Raw genomic sequence first — 27,376 nt, 5'->3', positions numbered from 1 at the left:
ACAAATCTATTACTACATTTCTGCATGTAACATTATGTTACCACTGTTATTAAACAAGCAGAGCATGAAGATAAATTATAGCTTTAATTATAAACATTACCTTTGCATATTTATTAATTTAAAATGAAACAATGTTCACTAACCTTGGATTATTTATATTTGCTAACATTTTAATTAACTTTGTTTTATTTATGTTACCTCTTTGCTGCTACCAGTCATACATAGTTACTTGTGCAGGCTAATTTATCACACTTCACGTTATCCAGGAATCAGACAGTGCTGTTTGGGCTAGTTTTGCTACAAGATACATGCAAAAACCAAACAACAACTGATGAGAAAACCCCTCTCAGCTCACTCTCAGATACAAACTACAACCTTCCTTTTTTCAAATTACGTACGTCTACCCAAGATGCCAGCCATAACTGAAAGAAAACTCTCTGCTTACCCTGAAATGATGCCATTTGACAACACGTCCTTGATTCAATACCGCAAGCTTTCATTCTTAAAGTGATTTGGGAAGAAAAAAGTACTTCAAGGGCTCTATGTTTACTGTAGCTCAATAACGAGCAGATAATGGGCTGCATGGAAGAATTAAGGCCTAACAAAGCCTGAAAATTCTCTTTGCCTGGTTGAAGTATATCAGAAAAGAAGCTGCTGAAGTTTCAAATCCCTGGATGAGTTTCAAATCCCTGCAACTTCCAGCTAGAAAATAAGAAAACAAACTTAACACTGAACTCCTTACTGCTGCTTTGCAATGAACCTCCTTATAACTTTCCATCAGTCAAAACCAGCTGAAGCCAAAATAAGACACAGCTGACTCTACTAGTTTCAGCAGCATGGTCTTGGGGCCCACCTGCAAGCCCTGATGGTATTCCAAGGAGTGGGGGGGAGCAGCACAGCCCCATACCTGGCACTGAGGGCTCCATCCAGGCTGGTGGTGCTGAGGTTTGCTTGCAGGTGGTGATGTAGGGGAGCCATGGAGGCACTGCCACATAACTGCTTCAAAAATTTATATTAAATTCTGCTATAAAATACTCACACTTACATAGATTCTCTTTGTCCCATACATCTGGGAGAAAATTTGTTTAATGCTCTCTGGTTTAAATACTAAAAGAGTATTAATGTCTTCAGTGTGTTTTGCATAATTAAGGTTTTACCTTATAAATTTTATAACTCCAGTGCAATAAGTATCTTTAATATCAATAGCTATCTTTGACAATAAATGCCTTTAAATTTAAATAAATAACAAATACTTTTATTGTGCTGCTCGCTCCAGTGCCAGAGTTGCCTTAGTAACCGTGAGCCAGTGGCACTAAAGGGAACCAAATGCAGGGGCCTTAGAGAGGAATGAAACATTAATAAATTTTTAATATTAAATTGAAAGCTTAAATTAAGTTTTATAACGGATTTCTACTCTGTGATCCTTATCTATGTTATGCTACAGTATCATATATTCTGAAAATACAGGAAGCTCAGTGTGCCCTATCTTTCCCGCTTACCATAGAAGGACACAGTCCTGCAAAATTCTACTCACAAAAGTGCTGAGGTCTCTTGAAATCTGTTCCATTTTTATCTAGGACATCCTAAATTTCTGTGTATTTATGCACTGAAGGCCCACAAATGTCAAAAACCACCCTTATAATTTGTAGACTGCCAGTTTTTAAAATCTTATCAGTAATTCTGTCCAAGAGCAGCTGAAACCCTTTAGTGACATCACCTGTTAATTTCTGATACTCATCACTAAAACTAATTATTCCAACTCATTATTCATTATGACTACTGAAACCTCCTTTTCAGCTCTTTTGACCTCTATAGTTTTATTATTCTTTGTATCATTTACAGCACATCTCTTGCCAAAGCTGAAGTTGTAATTAACCTTAATGATAGCATCAAACATTTTATCAAGTTCTTCACCCCAAACTTTTGGAAAGGTCAAGAACAGTAAGCAGAACTAAAAACAGAGTTTGTCTAAACAATAAGTAAAAAATAAATAAACTAAAAAGCCTTAGTGGTGGACTTTGTTCATTCAGGATTCCTTGTAGAAAAAATAATGGAAAATTAAGGTTATTGAAAATTAAGCAAATGATAAAATCAGAAAGATCATTCTTCCTTTAAAATGTATCGTCTTAGTTCCTGCATAAGGCAGTGTTTTTAATGATATCCAATTAAACTCAATAAACCAATTAACATTAACTCTCAGGGTAATTACATCTCTGGGCTTGACAACGATCATACTTCAACCAACATGCTGGCAGAGCTTGGAGATGGAATAAATGTGTGGCACACCTTGCAAGGTCATCTCCCTGATGTTAGCATCACCGACAAAGGAGTCAGCACTGCAAGAGCAGAGCAAGATGGCAAATGTACACACTTGTCTGATCATTCTTTTGCCCAGTTTTCTTGATAGGCAAAGAACATCTCCTGGCAAAGCTAAGTGAAACTCTGCACCATTCCAGCCCCTCTTAACAAAAACAGAGGAGAAAAGCTATCTATCCATGCAGAAATTAAGATAGGAAGTGCCAAGATAATGCAATTTTACTTTGTATATGCTGGGAAAGCTGGCAGAGCAGAAAGAAAGCCATCCACGCGTGGTGTACCTGGGGAGATGCTGTAACTCCGAGGCTCTTGTTCCTGCTTTAGAAGTGGTGAATTACAGAAATCTTGGGCTGTACCTCCCTGTATTCCGCAATGCTATTCCTGTGCAAATGTGGCAGGAAGAGGCAAAAGACCAATTAAAATCTTCTGAGTTCATTCCCAAAAATATTCTGCAAAGGCTGTAATACAATCTTCAAACACTTCAGAAAATACTTGAAGACTAAGCAGCTACGGATTTCACTCGGTCTAGTTACAATTCCTAACAAAATCTTTCTCTTTAGATTTGATTTAGCTTGGGTTTTGCTGAATTGGTCTCCTACTAATCCAAGTATACAAAATTTTATTGGAGAAAGACAAAAAAAAAGAATATCATTTTAATCCTTTTTTTTACAAGCAGATGGAAACCCCACAAGAACAATTTATTACACTGAATTATGACTCTTTCTGCCACTGCTGACAGAAATCTCCAAATGCAAGACTGAAACCAGGTGGTACACATTTTTTATTGCAACGTGTAAAATACGTTTATTTCTGATTTAAATAGATCTACAATCTAGTTATATTTTCTAAACTAGTTCACTTTTCCTTCATTTGTTCACATTAAGAAAACCTTAGAAAAAGAATTTGAGATGATACTAATCCTGCTGTGACACATTTAATATTGCTCTAGATTTGATAGTTTGGGGAAAAAAAATCCATGATTTCCACCATGAATCATTCCATTGCATCTGAAGTACAGAACTTGATTAAGGATTTATACAGTTACTTCTGAACTTCAGCAGTGAGACCTTTCTATTCAGGAAAACAGAGAAGAGAAAACAGTGGTACTTGTGAGTCCCCGAACATCCAGGGCTCAATCCTGCTCTGAAATAGAGCAAGCAATGAGTTTTTTTAAAGGTTTCTGCCTTTTCCCTGAGTTCAGCATTTCCTTAGGGCCACAGCTGGTTGCTTTTGATGAGGAGAGGGAAATAATTGCACCTAATCTGCTTCCACTTGGTTCTCCTGCCCTTTCCCTCAGTAGCAGCTGGTACAAATAAATACAAGAAGATGCTGATTGCCTTTATTGCTAGGTGAGAAAACTTACAGGCCTCCTTCAAATCTCTCTGTGGGTGTAGAATCCCTATTCAGGGCTTGGGACCCACATCTGGGCAGCTGGGGCCCCAACAAACCTCCTCTCCACATTCACAGCACATGCCCATGTTGTTCCACAGGTGTTGTGTATATCATCTCAATAACACACTGATTCAATCAGGTCAGCCGCACTACTTTAGCTATCATTTAATTGGCTGCGGTTTATATCTTGCGTATTTTAATAGTTGTGTGGTTTATCCACTTAACCAAAAAAAAAAACCACATTAACAAATTTTATAAAGTCCAATTAAGTAAGAAGCTTTTATTTCCCTGTATTTTTTATTGTAAATAAAGCTCACAAGCTGAATTTGCAGAGAAAAAAGAACGTTCTTAATTATACATTTCTAGTCTCCTAGAAGGAAATAGAAGCATCGTTGTCGATACAGCTAAAGAAGATCTCATTATGTCCCTAGCACCAGGTCTTTTTCTAGTAGAAGGCAGTCTTTTGATCTCTCCCTTTTTCCTCCAGGTTGACTTGTCCAAAGGGCTGCATCGTGCCTCATGACATTTCATAAGCTTTACAAATTCCATTTTTCCCTTTAGCTGTTTCCTCTGGTAGTTTTAAATCAGTTTCTCTCTCCCACAGAGCAGAGGTCCTGACCTGACATGGACCTTTGACCGTCACAGCGCTAACACAAGAGCTCGCTTATCAGATCCGAGAGCCTTGGAAACCCAAAGACAGCTGGCACTTACTGAGAATGGGAGGTTAGGAAAATTAATGATGTTGTACTGCAATGCTCAAGGTAAATATTTTGATATGTTAGAAGAGCATATATGCCCATAAAATCTCATCCATATGGACAGCACACACAAATGGGGGTCAGAGAAAGAGCCTAAAAGTTACTGCTCCCTCTCTGAAAAAGATTTGATTTTTTTTCCTCCCACGTTTATATTTCCTACAAGAGAGTTTTAAAGTGAAAGGGAGGTCACTCTGCCCATCCTTAGGCATCCTGGCAAATTGGTGAAACTCGGAGACAAGTGACCTCTTTCAGACTTCCTATGAGGGGGCAACCAGGTGCAATTAATTCTTTACTCAATTTTTCAACTAACTCTTATGGCAACCATAATTTGGGGATAATGTATCTGTACTGAAATTTTGATATTAAATGCTAAGCAGACACAGACTTTTTTTTAAACAACAATACCCATTTGCTTATTTTTAGGAACATTAGCAACGTTCCATTGCATAGAAAAAAAACTTCATTAATTTGGAGTTTACTTAAGGTCTTATAAAAGCAAGATATACACAGCCTGAATGATGTTTTTCTCTGAAATTTACTCAACCTCTCATCACTGGAGAAAGAAGAACCAGAATATGTTTGGAATAATTCCTATTTTAATTATAGCCCTGTATGGGTTCAAGATTGCTATTGTTGTCACAATATTCGCATTTGCTCAAATGTTGAAGGGTGGTTTGTTGGTGTATACGAAGGAAATACCTGGATAATTATTGATTTATGCTACAAGGAATTTAAGAGGAAGAACTCTCTGCCTTTGAAATTGGATGGTTCTGAGGAAATACATCTGTAATGACAAAAGATTATTAATCTGTAGCTTAATGGGGTAAATTTAAAGGTATAAATTAGGTAATCTGTCTTCTTCACTGCACTAGTTTGATTTGATATTTCAGTTCCTGACATCTTCCACCATTTCTGGCTCTGTGCTGGGACCAAGACAAGGCAATCAGGTTCAGGTTTGGATTTAGAGCAGAGGTGTTACGCTCCAGACACACTGCACAGCCCTATCCCAGCATGGATGCACTGAAAACCAGAATATCCATTATCAACAGGGAAAGGGACCTTGGGCTTAAGGATCGCTTTCCTCTTCATGTCCTTGGGCTTTCTCACATACATGTATATGAAGAGTGACACAGTTATCTCGATAGCAAGCAAACTGCTTCTTAATAGCTGTGATACAGCTGTAGATAATGTTTCCAAACTGGTTCTGCAATTCTGAAGAGAGCAGAGGCCACCAAATCCCACTCAGTAAGACATGGTTTGTACCTATACCTGTAGGTACACTGTGATTTCAAGACATTAAAGAACAGGCAGACTACTGTACCTTGCTAATCATTTCTGCTCTTTAATTATCCATATTATATATTTTCTGCTCTTTAATTATCCATATTATATACTGCTGAGAAGTGGCACCTCAGCTGGGTCTGAATTCCACTCACTCTAAGAAGAAAAATGAGCCTCTGGAGGGGAGGGAGATGCAATGGCTCTCACTGCCAAGGTTTTATGGGCAGATTCAAACACATCTGTAAAACAAGCAGAAAAACAAAAACACACACCCTCAACCTTGCAGGCCTGCCCTCAGGAATTAGGCCAGATGACCACTTGAGCGATCATTCCACTAACTCAATGCAATAGCCTGCAATTTGCAAACAAGTTGTTCATATACTTCAGTGGGAATATTCCTTTTTCCTAAGCATAGAAAGAAAAAAGCAGGCCCCAATGTTAAGAGCGAACACCATGGCTTTATTAATAGCAACTGCTGTTTTACCAGTAAAAATAATCACAATTTCAGTGCAGTCTTTTCACATTCATTCTGATTTTCCTTCTTGCTTCTGTAAGTATCTTATAGCTTGCTCAGTACAGTTCATATTATTTTACAAAGCAATCTTTCAGTGGTGCTCTTCTACAGAAATGGGTAAATCTCAATTTAGAACATAAATTATAGGAGCGTAAATACAAGAGCTTCTCTTTTTCCCCTCATTCCACTTTCGAGCTTGACTTTGATTGGAGTGGGATTGCCAGTGGTGCTGGATAGTTTACAAGCTGTCCCCAAAATCCTGAATGATGTGTTTCTTGCCGAGTCTATGCCCCACAGGATCTGCCAAGCAGGCATCACACTAATCCAGTATTGAACTAGTCAAGCATGTGGGAGTTCAAGCTGTCAAGAACTGTAAGAATCATATGTAAGAATCTCCGCTATTATTTCTTACCCGGTTCATATATGTAACTACATTTATCAATATGTTACGTGTTCATCTCACCAGAAGCCTACTTTGATTTCTTTCTCAGAAGAAGCCTCTATAATCTAAGCCAATCCAAACAATTCAGAGAATATCATATGTTCCCTTCAGAAGGAGTTTCTGTAAAGAAATTGTTTTTAAAATTCCACAAAACGTGCACACAGGGATAGGCAGCTGAAATCAGGCAGATCTCTAAGTGCTTGTAGACCTCCCCTGTATCCTGAATGGCTCTTCAGAATAACCAGAGCCGCTCCTTTTCCCCTTATCTCCAACATGGCCTCCGAAATCAGTGGAAGCAGTTTGAAAATAATGAATTTCTACAAAGTCACAAATTTTCCCAATATTTTAAGACAAGGGGAATAAACAGGCTCATCCAGCACAGTGAGATTCCTTGGTTGGGAGCTCCTGATCAGGCTCACACCCTTGCTGAACAGTTTGAAGCAGTATAACTTGCTTTAAATACAGGGTTTAGTTTGGCTTTAAAGATACAATATAAGGTTCTGAGCACCCCATCAGAAGTATCTTGACACAGATTTGTTCCTAGTCCACACAGTTTGACTCTACATTTCCAATAAAGGACTTAGGAAGAAAAATTCTGATCCAACGTGGAGTTCCACTTGCACACAACCTGAAAGAGGTTAAGAAAAGCAGATAAAGAAAGCAAGCATTCCTTAGAGTTATCTGATCCCACCAATGGAAAAGATCCCAGCTTGAGCTCTCTGTAGCAAAGTGGGCAATATCTATTTCAGGAAAATGTTTATCATTTATTACGTCATAAGCAAAAGAGTAAAATAAACTGTTTATTATCATGTATAAAATGCTTTTGACCAGCCAACTGAAAAACTAATTTCATTTTCTCATTACGCTGCCTCAGGCATCCTTTAACGTCAATTTTTATTACAGACAAAGAAGTGAAATTAAAATGATCTGTTACAGTGGAAGAAAAAAAACAAATGCTTCAGAATTTTAAAAAGTAAGATTAATAAGCAATGAACCTGCTAATCATTCTTGGTAATTACCATTAATTTTGCAAGAAACGGAAGACAGGTCCTAGGGATCTGTATTTTCATGCCCCAGAAGGAACTCTCTGGAGTAGAAGCATTAAGGTTTCTAAAAAACTCAGAAGAGTAAAACCAAGAGTCTCTGCAGAGACTGCTGGGTCTCCTTGCGCTGAGATAGCAACATTAGTTATAGAGATGCTCCCTAAAGGAGAATTAGAGGAGGTTTTCTCGCTTCTAGGTGCAATTGTCTGTACTCCTTTGGATATGATTAAATCGTCTTCACCAGTGCAGTTGTATGTCTCCACAGATTTTATACATCTGAAGTGCATCAGATTGCCACAGCTTTACGGACTTAACAAACAAAAGATGAGAAAGCCGACAAGAGAGGTCTCTCAGATACCCCTGGGCAGTCTCAACCCTTTGGCTCCACAAAGGAGCTGTGCTAGCACAGCGTCAGGCTGGACGGGTGCCCAGTGGTGATCTCTGAAAGAAAATTAGGAAAAAAATTGAAAGAGAAGCCTTACCAGAAGGCCAGTAACGCACAGTGTAGTGTTGTTTTTTCTCTAAGTGTAGAGTCCTAGGTATATGTGAATGGAACATCAATCAGATATCAAAAGCAGCAAGATTGAAACAGCTGACAAGGTAAGCATCTATTTTTTTGTAATTTCTTGGGTTTTTTTCCTTTTCCCTTGAAAGATTCTAAGAAAACCATTGAGCTCATCACCATACAGTGCCTGACAGATGTAATGATCATTTTGGCTCCTGCAAGACTTTCCACATGCCCCAGCTGCTGGCAAGAAGGAGCACCCTGGTGGAACTGACATAAACTGTCTGTGTGATGGCAGCCAAGGTGAAGTACTCCCATCTTCTTCCGTGACCTACAAGAAAGCAGCATGTTCCAGCCAGACAACAACTTTTCTTCATAGGGAAAGAGAATTTCATATCTTGTGACACAAAACAAAACAAAAAAAACAAGTTAGAACTCCTTTAAACTCTACTAACACCTTCATTCTTAGGTCAGGCTTACTTTCCGTGCATCCCCCAGGACAGCCGTGCCTGGAAGCCAGGTGAGGATTGCTACGACCCTGATGCTCTGGAATTGTGTTTTGGTGGAGTTGCTCTAATTTCTTCGGTAATCAGGCCAGCTGACATCAGTTCGGAATATAGATTGCATACGTCTGTTTGCAATGATAGATGCTGTCAGAATTTAGACAAATTTATATATTTAAATGTGAACCCCAGACAGGTGTTTGTCTCTTTTGTATCCCCAAAATTGTTTAAATATTTCTGGCAGGTGTTTGAATGACTGCCATTAAAAGCTAATTTACCATCTACCTCCCTTCTAAGTGACATGTTGATTTAGTACTGCATGCGCAACTGTTCTAACATGACTGAGCTGTCTTAATTATTCTTTTATTTAAGTCTACGCATTATCATTAGGTGTCTCTGCCAGGCTAATACTGAGATTGTGGCAAGTATCTTTCACTTAGAAATTCTTCTGGATTGTATCAAGAAAAAAGAATGGTGATTGAGTTGTTGAATAGTAATATAACTGATCTTAAAGAGAGGCAGCAGCAAACAGTTAATGCATAGGGATGATGAGCAATGCTTGCTCTTAAGCTCCCAGGAATCTACCAGCAGCTAACAGCATGCAATGTGTTTGCTTGGCTCTGTAAAACAATCCACGCTATCAGGGCATAAAAGTAATATAATATTGGATTAAGGACACAAGAGGTGCTAGAATAATATTGCTAGAAAGCAGGAGAGAGAAATGGAATGCAATCATTATACAGAAGTAAATACTGTATTTTAAGAATACCTTCTATTATTCTTGTGAATATTCTCAGGAGGATAAGGAGGCTTTATATCACAGATAATTAAATGCAGTCTCTTTACTATTATATCTGTTGTATTCCGGAGAGCAGCGGGTTATAGGGCAATAGACTGAAATTAGATTTTAGCAGAACATGTGTCCTGACCTTTCTTTAAAGCAGATCTATTTACTTTATAATGCAGTTCATCTTGTAGGAACTGATGTACTCATAGCCAATGTAAAGGTTAAGACATATACGACACTTAAACCTTCCTGCATCTGACTCTAACACAATTCTCTTTGTTTATATTGTGCAAAGAGATATTTTAAACAGCCAGCGTTGAAAATAATCTTTTTCGTGGTGACGTTAATTTCAGCTATCCTAACATTTATACATGCAGCGAAGCAAATGCATTTCTAAATTGCAAATCTAATGGGCCTGATCCTCTCAGGGTAAATCAGAATAGCTCTACTGAATCAAATACTGAAGCCAATGAAATTTCACTGATTTATGTCTAGGTACCTAACTCCGAGCTTAAATGGATTAAAGCCAGATTTACATGATTGCAAGTGATAAGATCTTGGCCTCATGTATTTTGATACATTATGGGCCAGATTGTGAAACCCTTATGACAGTAGCACAACTTGCATGACTAACTGCTCGCTGATATGGCTGTGGGCTGCACAATCTGGCTCTGTATTACATTGATGTAAACAAGTAACCAAGAGAAAGTTATTAAGTGGCTCTGATGATATCATAAATAAACACGTCATGACACTTAAGTAGCTTTAATAGTATCAGAACCACAAGAAATATGTACAGTCTTATATTACAGATGTCCTGCGCTGAGGTCTTTAAACATAATGGATGAGAGCTGCTTCAACTATATCATGACATGGTTCTGAATATCATTTGATTTGCAGAGAAAGAATGGCATAAAATAGGACAATGTTACACTATGCAATGCAAATAGGAGGTTTTGTATGTTCCTTAGTCCTACTGCTGTTGTTGACTATTGATCACCAAGACCTTTTTCCCTTGGCTTGTGATCTGTTTACTTTTTTTCCTTCTCTTGTTTTCATTTTCTACTACTTCAGGTAACCTATTCTCCTATCAAGACCTCCACTTTCTCAGATATAAGAAGTTTTTTACAATAAGGGCAGTGAGGCACTGGCACAGGATGGACATGTTCCTATAACACCTTGCTCAGATTACCAAATTAGTTCATGAACGCTAAGCATTACATAAATTATCACAGCCAAATAGGCAGGTCTTTTTCTGCCAAAAACACCATGAAAACTAAATACAGAAGCATAATGCGATGGAAAGCACAGCAAAGACAGCAGAGCAGCAGGGTCTCATGCTGCAGATCTGCTCAAATGCAACAGCCATGGGTATAAATAATAAATAAAAAAAAAAAAGCTGTTTACCTTCAGTAGGCCTCAGATATGCAGGGATCTCCAGCAAGATACTCTTGCCTCCACTGCAAACCCTTAAATGAGGTATGGGAAGGGGTGGATCCTGGCTCCACCCCTTTTGGTCACTTGGGTACATTGCATGCACCTGAGTTCCCCTGGGTTGGCCCTGCCTTATCACCAGGTGCTCCATCACTGCTTCAAGCCCTGACTTAGCATTTCTGCTACAAGAAGTAAGGGAAGAAAATAACATTTGATTTCAGACAATGGGAAGTTTCTTCAAAATGTATTCTGTTTGACCATCTGGAAAATTTTGCTACACTGATATAATATCTGAACTTTCAATTTAGGAAAAGGAAAAAAGCCACAAAGAGCAGCCCCTCAGCAGCTTCTCAAACATTGCAGAAGCAGAATAACAGAAATCTTTTACAGTAGAAGCTTCTAGAAACAGAGGAGCAAAGAACAGGTAGGGATTAGCTATTAGGGCCACCTGGAGAAGCTTTAGGCTTCAGATTCATCCTACTCCAGAGCTGCTTACTTCCTTCAGTGTTTCTTTTGCCATTAAGCAGTGGGTAAGCCATTATGAGGGGGTGTCACCATCACCAGTGCCATACCTGTGGTCAAATCACCCTGCCTTTCCCAGCGCTTATAGGGAAAAGTGTGCTTCCATTTGGGTTAAAGGAGCTTCCAAAAAAGTTAAAGTAAACTGGACATACCTTAGATGAAGGTATTCCAGGGCTGCAGTGTGCAGAGGGAGACAAAGGAAAAGGTGAAGCACAAGAAACAACAATTAATGCTAAAATCCCACATGCAACTCTTTTGTTGTTGTTTTATCCAATACATTGCTTGAAATCCTTACAACTAAAATTAAGAGCAAACTGAAGCAGCACAAAAACACAAGCTCGGTGACCATCCTCAGTAACGCAATTCTAAGTGCCACAGAAATGCACTTAATCTGGTCTAAATCTCAAAGTCAGAGAAACAATTGCTTCCAGAAGAATAAGGGATATCAGCCCTAATTTTAACACGAACAAAATGGCTTTTGCAGTGTTCTTAGAGGAGAAGGAGAAATATTATGGGAAAGGCCTTTACATAATAACCTTTTTGTAAAGCTTGGTTGGCAAGATGATTCTGTAAGACACTGAAGTCACATGTCATTAATCAGAAATGACAGTCTTTATTCATGTATATTTGACTGAAACTGCATAATTTTAGCCTCCAATAGCCCTGGATAAATGACCCTAAGTATAGTACTTTTTCAAATTGACAATGATTGATGATGGAGAAGAAATTATGAACACAGAAGAAGTAAATATAGGAAACAGACAAAAACCTTTCATATCAAACAGACTTCTTGTTTTCACTTTTCCAGCTCCTTCCATCTCATTTTTTATCTCTATAACCTTGCTCAACATGTTTTAATCATTTTTCTGCTATTGCATCCTCTACATTTTGCCTGCAGTACCCCACGCTAAATCCTGAACTCGATGAAAGATTCATTCAGATAAATGGAATTGATTTCATATTTTTCCATTCATGAAAAGAGTCTTTAAAGTTGGAAACTCTTTATGCGGTACAAAACTAAGGAAACTGATTACTTCTAGGAGACATTTATCTACGTCTTTTGACAAAACTGTGACACACACCCTCACACAAGCAGCATTACTTACAGTGCACCAACGCCACTTTCAACTCCCTTTTACAAACAGAAACCACCTGGCTAACTGTGGGATAGGAAATTAAATAATGTGCTTAAGTGATTAAGGCCCCACCCTATTGATCATTTTGTGCTAATTGATGAAAGAGTAAAGAGAAAGCAGTACCTAATTACATTTGTTGGGTATTCATTACTCTTTCTCCATACCAGTACCTATTCTTGAAAGTAACGTGTGATTTGATTGGATCAAAAAAAAGAAGACATTGTATGAGCTTTAAACCGATACTGGGAGACTGAAATTTTGCATTGTGCTACTGAGGAAACATCAGGGCATATGCTGCTGGCCTGCACAAAATTGGGAACGTTTATTGTCACTTTTCTCTGTAATTAGAGTGAGTCTCATGTTGGATTAATAAGACTACTATTGCCCTGTGTTATCAGTTTATGAACATTTGCCAACAAGATTTTCCTGAATGAAGATTCCCTCATTCTCCCAAGCCCTACATAGAGGCTCGCCAACTGACAGCTGGCCTGCTGCAGGACAGCAAGCAGCCGATGCCAGGAGAGGCTGAGTCTGATTTTCTCACACACTGCATCGCGCAATGTCATTCCACATCAAGGTCCCCTGAGTTACACCATGTCAGGCCAGCTTAGGGCTCCATCCAGCATAACAAAAGGTGACACGGTGTAATCCAAAGCAATAAGCTCTAAGGAGCCCGCTGCCTCATTAAGGCTCTTGTGCAGCAGGGCTGGGTGCTGCCATGATTAATGCTCCCAGTCTGCTTTGGGCAGGGCCAGCATGGGGCTCGGCTCCACTCTCCAATGCTGGATCTTCAGAATGCACCACAATCACCTGTCTAGCAGTCATCATGTAATCATAGAATGGCTTGGGTTGCAAGGGACTTCAAAGATCACTTAGTTCCAAACCCCTGCCATGGGCAAGGTTGTCACCCACCAGATCAGGCTGCCCAAAGCTCCATACAACCTGGCCTTGAATAATTCCAGGGATGGGGCATCCACAATCTCTCTGGGCAGCTTGTTCTAGTGCCTCACCACCCTCTCAGTGAAAAACTTCTCTCCGATATCTAATCTAAATCTCCCTTCCTTTAATTTAAAAATGTTTTCCCTTGTCCTATCACTATTTACCTGTGTAAAGGGTTGATTTCCCTCCTGCTTATAATCCCCCTTTAAATATTGGAAGGCCCCAGTGAGGTCTCCCTGGAGCCCTCACTCCTCCAGACTGAACAAGCCCAGCTGCTTCATCCTATGAAGACATAGGAGAGGTTCTCCAGACCTCTGATCCTCTTTGCGGTCCTCCTCTGGACTGTCTCCAAAAGATCTACATCTTTCCTGAGTTAGGAGCCCCAGACCTGGATGCAGATGGGAGAGGGACCGTGTGAGCACCTTGGGCAGATCCTGTATTTCAAAATGATATTAATAATAATAATAATAATATTTTTTAAAAAGCGGCAACACAATAAAAGCAACAAAATTATTTCCTGCTCTTTACTTTGAACTTCTGTCTGTTGGCTTGAAAAGGAATGGCACTCTACCAGATATGTAGTTTTAGGTTTAGCTTGTCCCACTTATTTTCACTTGCACAGACAAAGCATAGTGATGGTCTGGATGTCTGTTGATTTGCAAGTGGGAAGATGCTGGAGGCATCTGCCATTCAGAGTCCTGGGAGCACTTTGTGACTAGGAGGATAATCACAATAAATAGGCAGACCAAGTCCATGGATTTGAGAGAGAGCCAGTAAGAGGAACACTTCTCTCTTCTTATAACAATTGCAGAAGGCTATCTGTCTGGTCTGAAAAGCAATAAAGCTCCATTTTTTTCCTCACTTCAGCTGTCACAATTTTCTACTGGCCCATGAAGAATACAAGAGGGAAAGCTGGAAAAGTCTTGATCATAATTCTGCATTCCCTGGCACATTTCTCGACCTTGGAATTATGAAACAGAGGAATCTGTCCTCGGGTGCCTGCTTTTCTCCTGACATAAGTCATGGCTTGTAATGCTGCATTTGGTACCTAAGGAAACAAAAAGACCCCTTTTCTGTAGGAGGCATTAGGGCCAACTATAACTGTGAAGGGCTCCATGCAGGGAGCGGTGCGCTGTACTCTAGGAAGTGAAGAATGCCAGTGTTTATCCAGCAGGAATCTGCAGCATCTGAAATTCTCTTTTTTTTTTTCTTTCCCTTTACTATCTTTTCACCCAAGTGAAAAGCTTCAGGGGAAGAGCCACTGTGCAGCTTAAAAAGAGATTAGTGAGCAGATGTTCTTCTAATCCAAGCATCCACCATGAATTTTTGTTTATTATTAGACCTTGTTTACACCACAAGAATAATGAGGCTGTGACTAGAGTGTGCATGTGTGTGCTCTTCATCAGAGCCATTCTGCTGCAGAGCTTAATGCAGAAAACCCAACCTTGGAGGCACAGCCACAATGACATCATTAGGTGGTCGGCGGGTCAAGATGTTCTACCTTCATAGTAAGCTCCTGGTGCACCAGCTGAGAGTCTCCAGCACTACGGGGTCACCTATGACACTGTAGTCACTATGAAGTGCTGCTATCACACAAGCCTCACTACGTACTTCAGCCTTTATTGGACTAAACAGATTTTTCTAGGCACTGGGAACGAAAGTTCCCAATAGGAACCAGCACATGATCACCTGATCCTGGCTGAAGTCCAGCTATGGGCCATTAGGACTCATTTCCAAGCTTATAGTGCAGACCATTTTAGGTTTACTGTTTGGCTTCTTTTCATTTCTCCTCAGGCTGATATTATTTCATATAACATCTGGGAAATGTGTACACCTTGGTTTAACACTATGCCAAAGGCAGGTGGATCAGGTTATGTCACTAGTTAGTCAATCCCCAGCACAAAAGGCATAAGCAAACAGATTCAGTGTTAATAAAATATTAAAACAAGGCCTCCCAAACAGTCTACACCTATTGATCAGGTGAGGAAAACCACTGAAACGAACAAAACCCAGCCCTTGAGCCAGCTTCCAACAGGGCATTCCAGGCACTTGGAGCTCCTTGCTCTCATTCACACAAAGATTACTAAGGCATCACACTGGCAATGGGAAGATACCTCTAAGGGGATATAAATATTCAAACCGTAAGGTCCATTTACGTAGCTAGAGGGGGGTAAAATGGCCTTAGGGCAAATGAGAATTAAGATAATAGATTTTAAGGCCAGAAAGGATCACTGTGATTATCTAGTCTGACCATCGAGTTTTACTCAATAATACATTTATCAAGTTGATGCCTCCTGGTAGCAGGAGTGTATCTGAATACTAGAGGTATTTACTGCACAGTGAGTCAGACAAACATTTCACAGTGAATACATTGAGGGTGTCTGATGCCAGGAAGTTCTTGTGGTATTTGGGACTCCTGTTTTAAGAGCTGGGTTCCTTATGCTTGGGCTAGGAGCCCACAGGCTCACAGCTCATCTTTAGCATTTTAGTTGGGATTCAGCCACAGAGAGAGCAGTGAGGTCAGTCAACCAGGGAAACAGCTGTTAAGAGGAACAATTTCTTTTCTTGTCAAGGCAACTGACTTTACACATGTGCAAAAGTCACAGCCAGAAATCAGAGACCATACTTCTATTAATCCTATGTCTCATCATGGTCATGACTACAACTCTGAAGGGTGTGCAATTGTTCCAGCCTGAAACATGAGAGGGTATCATCACTGACCTCGGGGCCCATGTCCCATCCTTCTGGGGATGCAAGCTCAGACTCTGTGCTGGATCAAACTTTAGATAACCTGCATACAAAAAACTGGGTTCAAAAGTAGGCCCTTGCAGAAAAACAGATGCCAAAAGTGAGTTGAACAATCTTGTGTAATTAAATGTAATTAAAAATTTGCTTCATTCATTAACTATGGTAATTGACCAGAAAGCAATAGGACACCTGCTATTTTCATTATAACTGCCATGAAATAATTCAGGGTGCAAACTTCATGTGGAACAGGTCATCTAGGTTTAACATGGCTTCAGATTATTGTATTAAACAGCTCATAAATGTCCTCACCTTTTATTTCCAATGACTGATTTCAACAGTTTGACCAAAGATGAATCCTTAGCCCAGGAGATATAACAGTGTTTCACCAGATTACTGAGAGTGCTCTCATCTTCTTTTGTATTTGTTTCATTGCTTCCAATTCCTCTAGGCCCTGTCTAGCATGAAATGTAATTTTTACAGTTCTCTCAAAGTTCAGTGGATATTTCCTTCTATTTTCTTTATTTATTATTTAAATATGATAATATTCCATCTTATTGTCATTGTTATGTGTTATCTACACTGTGCCACTGTATGGAAGTGTCTCCCCTGGGGAGTACAAGCTCACAGATGCATGTACTGGAGGTGCAAAAGAAGATTTTTATTTTTCAGTAAAGGGATCTTTCTTTCTTTCTTTCTTTCTTCCTGCCTTCCTTCCTTTATTAACATCTTACACAACAAGAATTTATTGTGTAACTGTAGAGATGTCAATACTGGGCCAATTCCACGTTCCATTCAGACAGAGTTCTTACTTCAGTAACGTACTTACCAAGATTACAACTGCTGTGACAATCAGTTGCAAGCATCCAGTAAAACACAATTCTCTCAGTTTTAATTTAAGTAGTAGAAAGTAACAAGGAAAAGAAAGAAGATGAATTCATATCAAGTAACAATTTTGTTTTTGTACTGTCAAAGCTACCCCAAAGCTTCTAACTCGTGTCTAGAGAATTTTAGCCAAACTTCTTCTTGGCTGTGTTTTGTAAGGGCTCTGCTTATTTTCAGTTTCAGCTGTACAAGTTGTACAGCACACTGAATGATTTAACCAAGCAGATTTAGAGTTCAGTAGACAGTGTTCTTTGTTAGATTTTAGTCACATTCCAAATTCAATAGACTCTCTGCTGCAGGCGTACGTCAAAATGCCAGGAAGGCATGAGACATTGTTGAATATGTTGGAGTTTATTGTTTAGAAAAAATTAAACTTGGTCTCTCATTCAATCTTTAATTAAATAGTCATACTCTACAGCTCAAGGGACAAAGGAAAAGGGAGAATAAAGACAGTTGTTCTGTAAAACACAACAGAGATTTCTTTATATCTGTATTGAACAAGTCAGTATATGTCATCTTCTCTGAAATTAAATACAAGTATGTTGGATAAATGTGTTCCAAGCAAATATTACCATCACTACTGTTAGCTATTACCTACATAAGATCATTAACGAAGAGACAGCTTTTCTGCATAAACAGAGCTGTGTTTGTTTCCTAATAAGAGCTGCCATCATATCCTCAGCTCATGAGCTTTGGAAAACAAGCCTTAGATCTCTGTGCAAAGACCTTACAAAAAACTGAACAGCCATATGTGATAGCTAGCTAAAAAAAAAAAAAAAAAAAGCCATTTCCCTGCTCCCTGTCTGCGCATTTGTCCTTAAATATGAACAGAGAGCAAATTGGGCATCAGGCTTGCATTGCTTAACAGGTAAGAACAACCAGCAGCTTGCTGAGCCCCCAAATTCAATGAACCTTTCAAAGGCCACGGTTAGTGATCCAACCACAAACTCACCCAAATGGATTCAGAGTGGGAACACTTGGGTGCTCCAGGTGTGGAGAACCACACCACAGAAACGCAGGAGCCACTGATTGCATCAGCTGTGCCATGCTGCTAGCATTGCCTTCTCCAGGGCTGCAGTTGGAAGCATTCAGCAGATTTCTTCCTTAATTTTGTCACATCATTTCAACAAAGTTTTCATTTCATACCATCCATGGGATGTGGTTCTTACCACTCTCTGCTATGTTCAACCAAAGAATAAATCATGCTATCAACATGCATTAAAAAACATGTTTTGGCTGCTCTGTGGCACTGACTGTGTGGTTGTCAAAATACCATCAGCTGAGAAGATAAACCTCTTCTACCCCAGTAATTGTTATGAAATGTGTGACACTACTCCTTTATTCCTGCTGGTGTAATAAGAATGGGAAACAGTACAAATTCTGACCTATTTAATTACGATGTTTAAACTGTAATCTTGTTTTGCTCCTTGCAGAGCTTATTCACAGTAACTTGCAGAAAATCAATCAGTAGCACATTAAACTGGGCTCCTTAATATTCATATTCTTAATTATCTATTTAATGTGGATAGCAGAAGTAAGTTAATTATTCCCCTTCTTCACTTCAAATATTTTTAAATACAAACTGAGATTTACAAGGTTATGACCAAATGGCTGTACACTGAATTGTGAAGGGCTCTAAAACCGTCCGATCTGAGGTGATCAACCAGCAGTCATGCTTCTATGGGTGTGTTTTTGTTGTTGATTTTTTTAAATAAAATAAGAAATGACTACATATTTATTTACACATTTAAAAGAAAAAAGAAAAAGAAAAGGAAAAGAAAAAAAAAGAAGACAGTAGCAGGAGCCCAGCACTGTACGTAGGCAGCAATATGCCACCTGGATGGCAAGCAAAGGGGCTCTACAGACCAGTAGTGCAGAATCTGAACTTTGTTATAAGCAAGTCAAAGCACGTCTTTAGCTGAGAGTACAGTAGCTATGTGGAGATTTTGTTCTTTCTTTTCTTTTTAAGTAGAAGTTAACCTTTTTATCCAGTTGAACAGGCTTGAGGTAAATTCTGCCAACTTCCATCTCCGAACGACAATGGCCAATAATCATCTACAATCCAGGTGCTGGGGAGGTGTGCAAGAACCTTTTAAAATGTAAAATAACAGGATTCTGTGACGAATAGAAGGGAAATCATTTTCAATCTAAAAGCAGTTGGAAAATTCATGATGTGTACTCATTAAAAGTGCCTTCAAGATATCAAGACAGGCTTTCTCTGTAAATGCAAGATGAATAAAAATGGTAAGTAGCAGCTATGATGTACAAAACACTTCAGCAAACACAGTTGTTTTTGTTCTATGCTGGTGATGGTGGTTTTTTTTCCCCTTTTAAGCAAATCTGTACTTTAAAGAGCTGTATATGGACTAAAAGTGAGTTGAGGAGTAGGGCAGATGTGAACCCCACAACAATGGGCAGAGGTGCAGGGAGAGCCTGACAGCACCGGGTGTGCAGGGTAGCATCATCAGGAGGAAGGGACTGGGACCCACCAGGCAAAAGCCAGCAGGGTCAGATTGGCTTTGTGACCAAGTGCCAAGGCAGCAGAGTGTCCTTTTTGTAGTGAGGAGCTACCCAACTGCCTCAGAAAGTGACATGCGGCATGAACAGGATGTGAATCCACAGAATCATAAAATCATTAGGGTTGGAAAAGATCACCAAGATCATTAAGTCCAACTCCAAACCATCACCACTGTACTCACTAAACCACGCCTGTAAGTGCCACATCTACTTGTTTCTTGAAAACCTCCAGGGATGGAGACTCCACCAGCTCTTTGGGAAGTGTGCTCTGACTGTGCTCCAAGGGGAAACAACATTGAGGCACCAGCTCTTTTGGCACCAACCACATCCCCGAGTCCTTTGAACACATCCCCAGCCAGCGCAGGGCTCCAAGTTAGGATCATTTTTTTACTGAATAAGAATGTCAGACCTGCTCTATCAAGATGTTGTTTACCAGAGCCACTGAGAGCTTCACAAGGGCTTTACCCCTGTGAGACCCAGGAGCATGCTTTAAGGAACAAGCACTGTCAGCAGCATGTGAGTATCCTGGACTTTAATTAATTACCAAGAACAATAATTACCCTGTTCAGCTTTCCATAAAGTCACTTAGTTATCCTGCTGCTCACTTTAACAAAATCCTCCTTAACAAATTTGCCTTCTCCCTTCACTTTCATGGAATGAAATCTCTACAGAATCAAAGACCTAAATAAGACATAAAACCTTTGGGAATTCTCATTATTTCTCTTTCCAAGTCCTGAAGGAAGATGTAACTGCTCATAATCCATCACAGGCTTCTCTACTGTTGTTAAATCTTAATTATTTTTCAGACTCAGGAACACACTTCATGAGGATCTTACCTTTAAGCACATGCTTAAAAGTCACTGAAGCCAGGAAGAGGAAGGCAGGATCAGGAGGCTGCTCTGAGTGGCCACAGAAATCATTTGCTTCTCCCCAGTCTAAAAAGGCACCAGGGCCACTGGTGCCTGAAGGATACTTACATAGCTTTGATTAGATCTGGGCATTTATTAATGTTTATAATTTTTTCTTTAGAACTATGTAACTCATGAAGATTTTTTACCTCTAAGGGCTCAAATATAGTCACACAAGAGGTTGGCATCCCATACTCACTCCTGATCCCAGTGTCCATCACCACATCAGCAGGCAGAACATGCTTTTTAGCTATGCCCTTCTCACCAGTCCCAATACACCTGCAGGCAGGGTGGTAGAGATCCACCTGGAGCTGCTGCCTTTTTCTAGGCATTTCCAAGCAATTACACTCAGTACCCACTTTTTCCCACATTTCTTGGTTACCTCTTCTTTCTCAGTAGTGCACAAAGGCCCCAGGACGGACCAGTGCCACTTCACAGTACCTATCAACCCCAAACAAGCTGTCCTTGACCCTCAGACATCCCAATTTAAACAGATAATGCTCTACAAAAGAGAGAGAAAAAAACATCAAACAACCCAAATGTTCAAGAGTGCAGGAGTACAGCTACAAATCACCTCTCTCCTGACATCCCATCTCCCCCCACAGCTTTTAAACCTACAGAGTTTACCTACAGAGGTAAATACCTACAGAGGATGCATAGCTTTTTTTGCGCATGCACTAAACTGGTCCTCTCCAATAAATTTATATTGGCTATAGATCTGGATCTTGTGATGAGAGGCAAAAAATCTTTACCTCCTGGTTCTTTCTGCTTACCCATGAATATATTGCTCACAGCTTTCAGGCTATCTGGTGCTCTTCAGTTTTGGGCTGAGCTCACAGCCTGAGAAACCTCTAAATTAGCTCCAAGTAAGGAGATGCAGTTGTCTCAAGGACCTCCTGGGCCATGTTTGAAAGACATTTTACCATTGACACTGCCTGGTGGGACTATCTGAGAACAGGCACTAGAGGTTGATGGTCTGGCCTCAAGTCTGGATAAAAATGAGAGTGCTGAACCAATGGGAATAACCGGAAAGTAACATCTGCCCCAAGAACATAGCCTGCATGGTGCCTGCATGCATGTTGTACCCTGCAGGGACTGCACAAGGCTGTTGTGTTCATTCCGAGTTGAATTTTATGAGCAACAAATACAATTCTGGAGGAATTTTTTGCAGCACATAAAAGCTCCTGCAGTCCATAATTTTGAGAGGAAAAAAAATATCTTTTTTTCTTTTTTCTGGTACTTCCAAAGAATCTGAAAGCTATTTCTTCTTTACATGGTTTCTTGGCTCATTCAGCTTTTACTTGCCTATATTCCCAATAAAAATGCTACCGCATGAAATGTGTCCGGTTTGCTAAACCATATGACACTGATGCACAGTGCTCTGGTACCCTTACATTTCTTCTGCTACCAAACCCTAGCTGGAGATTTGTGCAGTTAAAATCACGCTTCCCCATACAAATGCTTATTTGAAGTCTCTACTCCATTTTCTGCATGGACTGTTCCTTGTTTGGGTTTGTTAACAGTGCAAATTATCCCCAGATAGTGCATATAGTCTACCCCAAGACATATAGATGAGAACACATGTGCTCTCCTCATGTCATGCCCTGGTCAGCAGCAAAGGCCACCTGACAGCCATGTGCCACTTGGGGAAGGTGACTCTCCTCACCGCATGTTCTTGCAGCCCATGTTTGTGTCATCCCCTTGTGCTCCCTGGAACAGCCCTGGAGAGCTGGGAGCTACAATGGAGATAAACCAGACAAGGCCAGCACATGCCAGCAGGGTAGAAAGGACTCATAATCCACCTTTACTACTGCTGTATGCTAGATGAAACTCACATTCATTTGGGAATACTCCATGTATTTTGCACATTTTACAAATAGGGCACCTCCTATAGTTACCAAGGATAACTGCACGGTAGTCCTGTAAAATAAAATATAATACAGTGCTCACACTTTCCAATTACACAACAGTAATTGTGAATAATTAAGCAAAATCTCAGGCTTTTTTATGGCTATTTCTAACACTGAGTTTTCATGCACTATATAAACACCATCTGCAGAAAATATAAGGCATAGCTACTGTGTGCATACAGATACACAGAACTACCTCAGAAGCTACCAGCGAGCATCCAGTTCTAGTTATTGGCTGCATCTTCCTCTAAACTCTTTTAGCTCAGCTTCACCTTTCTGTATTTGCAGTCATACTTTGCTGCATCCAGCTCAGCCCTCAGCTTGCCCGCAACCCCATGCACATATCCTATGTCCCTGACTACAACCCCCCACCCCCCAAACCCGATCCCATTGGCTCTGCCCTCTCTGCTGGGATCCTACACCCCAGGTCGGGTGCTTTCCAAAGTCTGGCAGTGAAAAGCTTTTGAGGTGTTCCAGCAGAAGGCTGTTGGCAGTGAATACCAAAGCAGGGGCTTTTCCCTCCGCAGAGGCCCCTTCTTAAGTATAAAGTACAAACAATGAAAATGAAAAGCAATAAAAAAGAGAGATCTGGGCTTTGAATGCTTCTTAGGGTCAAGCACTAAAACCTCTTTTGACAGCTACACAACCCACACTTGTTCTCCTCAAGAGAATTTGACCTCGAGTAAGGCATTGAACAAAGTGCATATTTTGTCTACACTGGACGAATGCATTGTTCTAAAGCAACAAACAAACCTCAGATAAAACACACAGATAACACAGGAAAAAAAATGCAGACCCTCCCAGCAATTAAATCCCACTATAATTTATGCAAATTTAAAAAAAGAACAAGGTATCTCTGGTTTCACTGACTTTGTGTTGTATGGCAGAAGGTTAATCAAACTAAAGTGTTATATTTCTCCTCTGTTATTGATTAACCAAAGTCAAATAACATTATTATTTTGTTTAATGCGTTTAAATCATGACTGTTTCCCCAGATGCTCTGCTCAGCCGTGCTGCAGATTTAGGGGAAGCTGTTTGCATGCTGGAGCACTGTGCCCGGACAGAAACACTTTGCTGTGATAGCAACACATACCCAACAGTTTTCATTTTCTCAATTCAGGAGGAAAATTGCAGTCCCTCCCTCTCCTCAGAATTAGCTCTTTTTGCACAAGACTCATTCCAACATAATTTGAGGAAATAATAAGCCTGCTTCCAATGGCTGCATTGCTGCGCCCATCTTCAGCTCAGCCGTGACCCAACGTCCCCTCAAATCACTGGGATTATTTCTTCTGAATACATGACCTCTTATTCTGCCCTCCATATGCTACAAAGCTGGTTTTAATTTTTATTATGTCCAGTGCTCAGTGGAGTTTCTTGTGCACAGAATTTGGCCTAATGGCATAGAAGTGAATCCCACCCTGCTGAAGTGACTGCAGCCAACAGTCATGGGGCTGAGGAGTTGCAGCAGCGTGAGGAGGGCTGATCTCGCTTCCCTCAAGATCATCACTGCTGTCTTGCTCAGATTTTTAACACTCAAAGGAGGTGAACAGGGAAGAGCCCATGCTGACAGCGTGGGTCAAGAACCCGACCCTACTGGCAGGCACAGCTGGGCAGGCACCGATCCACTCAGTTTTGCTGATCAGCAGCTTTGAAGATGGAAAGACACTATCAGAACCAATTCAGCCTGGGTTTGAAGCCAAGGACAGCTCCAGCAGACTTCAACAGAACTGAACATGATAATGCTACGGTTTTATTACTATTTTAGTTCAAAGATGATTAATTTCACCAAGCCTGCTAGCTAGGTTTGGCCATTTTCCTGAAGAGAATAAGGATTCTATTTACATTAGGATAAAACGAAACAAAGCAAAACAAATCCCAGATAGTGATTCCTTATAGAAACACAAGTGTCTGCAAGTTTACACTTGGAATTATACATATTCCACCAGGAGCCTATGGTCTGGCTTAATACACTATCTGCTGTAAATGGCCAAAACACTTTCAGATTTATCTGATGCAATGTTGTAAGGGACAAAATGTCTATTTATAAAAGGATGATATTTATTATTAGCATCATCTATATTCTGCCAGTGCCACAGCATGGAAAGCAGTAACCAATCCTGACAGCCCTCACGACAAAGCACCTGGAAAATTACTCCCAAAATCCATACCTCATTTTTACACGTATACATTATCCACATAAAATTATGTGTACACATCTGGACGTCTTTTGATTTAAACACTTATCACATGTTTGGGCTGCCTATTTTTAATTCCTTTCCCTGTGACTGTGAGGAATAGGAGGGAGAAGAATGGCTGAGGAAGAGGACTGGCCGCTCAGGAGGTGCTGCCCATGGCTGGCAAGAGGTGGGAACAGGGGAAAAAGCTGGTGTGGGCAGCAAGCACAGGCTGCTCCTGAGATTGGAAGAGCAGAGGGACGTGGAAGGGCCAACACGGGAGATGGCTTTGAGGATGTTTGAGAATACTCCACAATGGTGAAACACACATTTGAGTCTGGAACGCATTCATGGCCTGCTCACTGCAATCAATTTATGTGTATGCACACATTTATACAATGGTGCAGCACAGAATCCCCTGATGAACAGCTGGCAAGGCAGAATTTTCAAAAGCAACCTTTGATTTTCAGACATTGAATATTCAGGAGGAGCAAAAAAGAAATTAAGCCATGAAACAATTACTTATCAATTTTTAAACATCCATGCTGTGTGGTCTAGTCTCATGATTCATAGAACAGCAATTCCGAAACTAAACACCTATAAGCACCAGCAAGAGAAATACAACTCAAGGGATTTATCATTTCTTTACTTTGTGTTAATGCAACGTGTATGTTTGTCATCAGCACGTTGAGGGACCTAGCATTAAAAATGAAGCAGTCTCCCGTCATGATAGCCTTTAGGTTTCACAAATATTGCCAGTAGGTTTAATGATGCTCTGTTTGCCCACGTTTAATTCTGTTTTGTAAATGCAAACATTTGGTCATGCTATCTACTTAAGAACTGTGATTGCTGATCCAGGTGTAGATTTTTAGACCCACGCACTGTAGAAACACATCTAAAGGACTGAGTGCAAATGCAAATTCCCAATCAGGTGGTTAATTCCTTACACATCTACGATGATGCATGGTCACTGAACCAGCCCAAAGGTTAGATACCTGTACTTGAAAATCAGCCCTGTAACTTGTTCAGAGTAGAATTTAATAAAATAAAAGCAGAAAAAGTAAGTCCAGCCATGTTAGTTTTAGGTTCTGATTATTGCTGCTTGGAATTGCTTGGAAAACAAATGTAATATTTTTGCAATTAGATGCCTGATCTATGAAAGCACTTGAGCAACCATACAACTGTAACCATCAGAGCAGTCACTTTAATGAAATTACTACTTGAATTATCCACTCATTTTAAGTGATTTGCTGGATCAAAGCCTTTCTTTTTCAATTAGATCAGCAGAGTTAAATTAATGTAACAACTCCACTTTGGAAAAAATAACAGACCAAAGATATCTGTATCAATGCAGATATTCCAGAAGGGAAAGAAAATAAATGATACCTGTAGGAACTGCCCATCTAAGTGCCACCCCACATCAAATACTGATATCAGTTCAACTTTTTTTTTTTTACTTAAAAGATTAAAATGCATTTCATTTCAAACCTCGTAACAGAACTCTGCACTACTTCAGTTTGTGTAGAGTTGAAGATGTTAATGCTGAGAGAACTTGGACAAAGATGAGATTTAAAATACCACTTCTACTTTTTAGCAGAGGTAAACAGTACATTATAAATCTCCAGCGTAGCCTATTGAAGTGTCAGAACAGCTCATTCAAAGCCACACATTCTCTTCTGAAAGATTTTAGTATTATAATCGAAAATACTCTCCCTCAGATGCACCTGAGAAGCATTAGCTTCTTGGTGACTTTAAGAACCAAATCCTTTAATACAAACCTAGCTTTTCCCACAGGCTCTTGAAAATATTTAGCATTTTTTTCAGCTGAATGCAATTTTCATAATAAAGTAGCTCACTTGGCTACCTGACACCGCAGACAAAGGCAGCGCGTGAGCGGCTCCTGCCAACATGGGCAGAGGTCGGCCTGAAACACCCAACGGCTGTGACAGTTCCAGAGAGTTATTTGTACAAGCACGTATGTATTTTATTCCCTAGCATTCAGCTACAACTCAAGCACACCAGAAGCCTTTCAAGCAGCCTTCATGGAGGATATAACACACTAAATTTCGGTAGCCTTTAAGTTCCACTCTGATGGCTAATGTTAGGGCACTGAAGAAGCCCTTTGCTGCTCTGAAACCAATCAGAATGCTTCATTTTAATCTCTGTGTTTTAGGAGTTGGTAATCAGAATTTGCTTAATCTAACATCTTTCCTGCTCTGGAATAGATTCCTGCACACACACACAGCCCTTTCAACGCTGCACTGACTCATCTCTAACGAGGCTGCTACCAACTTCTAGGGAACTGTTCACTTACATTTCACTGGCAAACCTCTGAGAAAAGCATGGGAATGAGGTGTTTTGTTTGCTTTTTTTCTGTGCCAAAATACCCAGTCCACCCTATCAAATCAGAAACATTTGTACTCCACTCTATCGTATCTCTGGCAGTTTTAAGGGCATCGCGTTAGAACTCCGGTCCGTTTTGTTAAATCATGCTGCACGATGATCCTGTTTTACTTCCATCCACTTAGCCTACTAATGCAGGCTAATACTGCATGTTCTTGTGGCAGCAAAACCTAAAGCGTACCAAGAGACTACAGTGATAGATTACATGTACATGCTGTGTCATATCCAATTAACTCAAATTGACTGTGTACAGCATTATGCT

At 40.1% G+C, this 27,376-nt stretch overlaps 1 long non-coding RNA gene across 3 annotated transcripts; it reads right to left on the bottom strand.

Annotated features, from left to right (window-relative positions):
- LOC110404523 lies at positions 6,196 to 11,020 on the bottom strand. Of its 3 annotated transcripts, none has more exons than XR_002442301.1 (4): positions 10,949 to 11,020; positions 8,434 to 8,582; positions 8,229 to 8,281; positions 6,196 to 7,331 (listed from the first exon to the last, which is right to left on the bottom strand). It is a non-coding gene; the product is annotated as an uncharacterized LOC110404523 (long non-coding RNA). The 3 variants fall into 3 exon arrangements; XR_002442300.1 differs by adding an exon at positions 8,732 to 8,882 and having other exon boundaries at positions 8,229 to 8,582; positions 10,949 to 11,010; XR_002442298.1 differs by having other exon boundaries at positions 8,229 to 8,582.

Source organism: Numida meleagris, chromosome 10 (assembly GCF_002078875.1).
Source record: "Numida meleagris isolate 19003 breed g44 Domestic line chromosome 10, NumMel1.0, whole genome shotgun sequence".
Taxonomy (NCBI): Eukaryota; Metazoa; Chordata; class Aves; order Galliformes; family Numididae; genus Numida; species Numida meleagris.
Note: the sequence above shows the minus strand (reverse complement) of the source record. Positions and strands in the feature narration are given on the sequence as shown.